This window comes from Parambassis ranga, chromosome 5, assembly GCF_900634625.1.
Source record: "Parambassis ranga chromosome 5, fParRan2.1, whole genome shotgun sequence".
NCBI classification, from domain to species: domain Eukaryota; kingdom Metazoa; phylum Chordata; class Actinopteri; family Ambassidae; genus Parambassis; species Parambassis ranga.
The window spans coordinates 25,256,739-25,262,723 of NC_041026.1; the positions used below are offsets into that span (position 1 = coordinate 25,256,739).

General features: G+C 40.5%; 1 non-coding gene across 1 annotated transcript; it reads right to left on the bottom strand.

The window, feature by feature from the left end:
- Nucleotides 1-1,864: 1,864 nt before the first annotated feature.
- trnaf-gaa (transfer RNA phenylalanine (anticodon GAA)) lies at nucleotides 1,865-1,937 on the bottom strand. Its single transcript has one exon. It is a non-coding gene; the product is annotated as a tRNA-Phe (tRNA).
- Between the last annotated feature and the right edge of the window lie 4,048 nt (nucleotides 1,938-5,985).

Genomic DNA, 5,985 nt, shown 5'->3' on the forward strand with positions numbered 1-5,985 from the left:
GAGTGCACTGCTGATTAGCACATCACCACAGAGAGCGAGTTGGCTATTCATTCAGGTTTCAATGGTAATGACGCAAATCCCTGACCTGTTTGGTGCACCGTGGCCTGGACCTGCACTTTTGGACCGAGGCTGTCTTGCCTCTACATGCTGGCTGGCATTCAGACAGGTTAGAACAGCTGAGACACACTAAATGTACCATAGGAGGTCCGATAAACCTGCTGCTTTCCTGCTGAGGCTGTCCTGACATGATCTAGTGTCACATGTGACCTAAATATGTAACACAATTTGTTACATAAGTTCGTTCTAGGTCTGACAGGAAACCTTTGCCTCCTCCGCAATGATTACTTTCCTCTTGCTGGCATGTTGGTGCAACATGTAGGTTCATTTTGAAATCAATAAATATTACTGTGAAAAACGTATGGCTCCTCACTCTCTCATCTCAGAGCCAGTAGACAAACGCTGCCCCCTGGTGTTGGAGTGGTAACACAGTTCCACACCTGGTGGCACATCTTTACAGGCCTGGGATCCAACCTGCACATAGTTCTCAGGTAAGCTGTCACAGGATACAGCTGGGGGAGGTTATATTGTGATTTCACTAGTTCATATATAAATTCAAGAAATATTTATGTTCTTTTCAGCTTGCAGATCAGATCAACCTACCTCAAGTACAGACCAAAAGTTAAGGTATTTGTATGGCTTCTATATCTTTCTCAGCCTTTGCTTGTTATTCAGAATCAGAAATACTTTATTGATCCCAGGGGGAAATTGCTTTCATTCCAGGTGCTCCATGTATACTCAAAAAACCGGTTAGAAATATAAAATAAGGTAAAGTAGTAAGAGTAAAATAAAAATAAAACCTAATAAATTCTAAACATTAATAAGCATTCAAGTAAACTCCAGGCAAGTGAAGACTGATAGTCATATATAATACAACTATACTGTGTGCAGTAAAATTTTGTCTACAATAAATCCAATATGGATATAATTACAACATTACAAGTGTGTTAGATTGTCTGATCTCAGAGGGAGGAGTTGTACAGTTTGATGGCCACAGGAAGGAATGACCTCCTGTGGCGCTCAGTGGTGCATTTAGGAGGGAGCAGTCTGGCACTGAAAGTACTCCTGCACTTCAGCAGCACGTGGTGGAGAGGATGGAAGCTGTTCTCCAGGATCCCCTGCAGCTTAGACAGCATCCTCCTGTCTGACACTGCTGTCAGGGAATCCAATTCTGATCAGTTTATTGAGTCTGTTTGTGTCCGCTGCTTTCTGCCCCAGCAAACAAAACGGCACTGGCAACCACAGACTCATAAAAAATCCTCAGCATAGTCCGACAGATGTTAAAGGACCGGAGCCTCCTCAGAAAATAGAGGCGGCTCTGGCCCTTCTTCTAGAGGGCTTCAGTGTTTTTAGTCCAGTCAAGTTATTTTTACTATTGGCAGTATCCCTTCTGACTCATTGCCATCTTAACTTTGCTCAGTTTCTCTGTGGAATCTGGCCCACACTGCACATTGAACCACAGAAGATGAGCTGAAGTGAAGGGATGGGGCCCGGCTGACAGATGGTGACACATCCAGACACTATCAGCACAGGGACCAGTTCCCCCTTCTTGCCACTTCAGGGAATTACAGATAACAGCTAGGCAGCATGTGGACCCCAAGGCACCACCCCAGGAACCCTTTGGTTCTCAACTGCAGGGACAGTACAGTATAGCATTGAGTCCTAAGAAAATTGTTTTTTTCTTTATCAATAATAATTTATTAGACTATCTTTTTTGTCATTTTATTGCCATCTAGATTTTTACTCTCCACTGGGACATTTGCGACCAAGGTGTCAGTGGGAGGAAAAAAAGATCAACGCCATTGCTTGCCGAAACCCGGGATCGAACCAGGGACCTTTAGATCTTCAGTCTAACGCTCTCCCAACTGAGCTATTTCGGCTAGCTGTCAGCGCCACTTACATAGCACGTGATTGTTGACGTGTTTCTATTACAGTTATATGCCATCTACCTGTTGTTAGATATGATATTGGCAATTTATCTGATTCAACGCGATACGTGAAAAATAAAAAAGTCTTTTATACCTTTGCGATGTAATGTATGTTTTTTCTACGTTTGAAAGAACGCTAAAAATCCTTCATTTAGTCTGCACGTATATACATGAATAGAACATGTTACTAAATCAGTAAATAGCATATTTTCAGTAGACTGTTTCACAGGAAATCATCCATTTTTATAGCAGTTTTACATTCTCACAGCGCGGAATTATTCTTTTGTAATTTTTCACTGTGTCCAACAGAGGTCAGTGTAGTCTAGGATATTATTTCAAATAACAGGGTAGTACTGTCATTGCATCATATATTATGGTATTCTCCTGGATTTCATGCACCACAAAAGCCAGACAACAAAACACAAAATCAGACATGATACTGAAATCATGTTTATTATTTACATATCATTTCATTTATTAAATGCAGAATAAATACAGTACAAAACCTGGCTGTGCTCTACAAAGGTCTATAAAGTAGATTAACATTAACAGTTACAGTGTGAATAACGATGGTATATTCAACAAACACTAGTTTGGAAATCAGAAAAAAAGACAGGCTTTTACACTGGAATTCAAATGTCAGTGACACTATTATAAACAGCTACAGCAGTGTATGTTCACTCGGTCAAAACACCCATTGTAAACATTGGATTAGTTCTGACCTTCAACTGCTCTGGTACAGTTGGATGTTCAAATCTTAAACTTCAATTCTCTGGACGTGGGAAAGATGTGGTAGAAACCATGCCGAAATGAGACCAGATGCTCACATGCATTTTGCCAGATGGTAGGAGAGGAGGGAGTCTGTGATGGAAAGGGCCTGCCACGATGCGAGTCATTACAGATGCAGGACTCTAATTAGATTTGTAGATGTGTTCACTATCTAGTGAAATATAAATATTAATAAAACAGTTTGTCATGGTGTCTGAATTTACTCCAACAATGTCTGAAGGGGGGGGGGGGCTGAGGGTTCAGAGCAGCTATACTGTTTCCATTAGTTGATGCATCATGTAATTTGCAGTTGTGTGTGGCACACTCCTATTATATACCCATTTTTACACGTTTTAGTTTAGTTTCAGTTCTGAACTTACGACACACCCATTGTTTTGTATTCAACTGATTTTCTGCTCTCAAGACTAACAGCAGCGAGTTGTGACTGCTTTGAAAGAACTGTGGTCCTTTTCATTTTCTGCTGAGAGCATCAGTTTCTTAAATTCCATGTAAAACCTGTTTTTTTCTCTATGTACCTGACTTCAGCTTGTGCTTATCTTGCACATGACAGGATGCTGGTTCTGCAGATCTGACAATACAACGGTCCTTGCATATTTGCCCTTACAGTGCAGTGGTCTCTTCTCTATATTTCACTGTACATGACTGTCTGTCTTCTATTCTGATTATTATATTGTAATCTGACTAGTCGACAGCTTGACTTGTAGTGAAAGCATAGTTGTAGATGTAAGAACCTTGCTGAGATGCCATAACCCCCTGGAGACAGTAATTTGTAAATAGTAACATTAAAGGTAGGGTAGGAGATTTTGAAAACTCCGTCAGAGTCAGCCAGAAAGTCATTTGAAAGTAAACACACGCCCCTTTCTCTATGAGCACACCCCGAAGCCACGTCTCCCAACCAGTCTGTGACTTCGGCCATCATGCACGTACCTCTCCTGTGTGCGCAGAGCAGGAAGAGAGTGACAACCAGCCAACTATACGTGTAGGGGTGCCTCGCAGAATTGGCTGATGTTTTTAGCGTTTTATAGCTTCCACAGATGATTAATATTCTTCGTTTTAAAGCGAAACTGCCGAACTAATTGGTTGCTATCGGATTGTAAAGAGAAGTTACACTAAGTGCATCAGAATGAAATCTCCTACGTTTCGTACCCTACGTTTAAAGCAAGCTAGATTGGAATGGCTTAAACCTCACATTGAAAACAGTATATTTACAGTATTCTCCAGGTTTTATAATGGCTTCATAAATGTTAGTGTGTTTATGTATTGTAATGATGTATTGTGTGGAAGATTTGTATGTTTATCTTTATCTTTATAAGCAGTACAGTAAATAATGTCCCATTCAGGTTCTATTGCATTTATTAGCTGTACCAGAGGCCAGGGGTTGCCAGGCTTTTTAGCAGTACAGAGTACACTAACAAAGTCATTGCAGACAAATACAGTTAATGTGATGCCACCCCTGACATCAGTGTGCCATAAGACGGGGTTGTTAAAGTTTGACCCAACCCCTGGGATTGAACCAGTAACCATGTATTGTATGATAAATGTTGGATTGTACCTGTAGAGGTCACCCTTGGATTTTAGTGTCATTACTGTTTTTTGTCAATAAAATTAGGAGATTATTATAACTTTACCCAAAGTATGTTTGCTATGTACATGTAATTTGAATTCAAATTATAATAAAATATATTTCATCACAGGCATTACTAGCAGTCCTATTATTCTAGTGCTGCTGAATTATCCTACTTTGCCCTGCAGGCTTCATCCCACATAGATGACCTTCTTTTTCCTATACTGCAGAGGTCTGTTGCGCCTCCCTCCCACGCAGCACAAAACCCACGCAAAAGTTTTCAAACAGCAGGCAGGCAGGAGAGCTCAGTGGGAGGAGCATGTGACAAACACTGCCAGGTATACATGCCCCATGCCCACAAAGGAGGGCATCCATACTGAACGTGGAGCACCCACTGAGCCTGTAAAAAAATGGCTTCACATGGGAAAGCATATAGCAGGATGAACGGTGATTTCAACACCAACTGTGGCAACACAATACTAAAATTAACACATACAAACGACACCACCCACTCAATATATTATTGGCTGCTTTCTGATAATAAATCAGCACATGCACAAACACAGTATACTGTGCAAACTCTTTGTTCTACACAGACCATAAGCGCTAGTGTGAGTAATAATGTATGTTCTGGTATGTTCATTACCTCAGATACAGGCGCATGTCTCCTTTGGTTCAGAGAGAATGATCATGTGAGGCACAGGGACAGAGCTTTACATTGTCCTCATGGTTTTCTCTCTAGTTAAATTTCATAATAGAAAATGTGCATTTATCACGGCTTTGCCCCAGGACGGGGCTTTTTTATGTGCAAAACACGATACAAACACGAGCACGCAAACACAGGCAGTCTTTAGTATTTTATAATTTATTGACGTAAATCACGATTTTGTGATACATTCACATAAAAACAACACCATGGATAAAACCTATAAAGATAGCATATTCTCGGTGTACAGAGAGTATAATATATATTTGTATTTTCCATACGTTTAGATTTATAAATGCATTGGTTGTGTGCGTGGTGTAAGTCACATGGCCCCAGTGTGAGCAGTGAGCACACGAGCAGGTAGAACAAAGTCAACAGCAAACACTAAGTCCTTTAAACCCAGCAATCTGTCTGAACACGGCTACAGTGACAGTCACTCTGTTGTTTGCAGGACAAACCCAGAGGATGAGCTGACCCCTGGGGAACACATGTCTGGGTGCTGACACAGAGATGAGGCAGCTGCAGCTGAGACACTCGTCTAATCTAAGAATCACACAGAGTGACTGCTACTGTAGATTTCACATGTAGTACATTCATATCTGGCCAGTATTTACATCATATACATGGATGTTCTCTCAGAAAGTATTGCATGCTTTTTGCATGCTAAACTGAGTCTAAAACAACAGACCTGCGATAAATACTATTTAAGGACACAACAGATGTACAGGTGTTTCAGGTGGTACTATACTGTGGTATATAGAAATATTCCCATGTTTACACTAATCTACAGTCAGCAGCCTTGTTAGCTTATTTTAGCATAAAAAGTGGAAACGGGGAAAAAAAACAGTAAGTTTGCAATACCAAACAAGATATTACACCATTTGATTATAAAGGAAAAAAAGGAATTGCATTTATATCAACAAGTGTTGCAAAAATCTTAT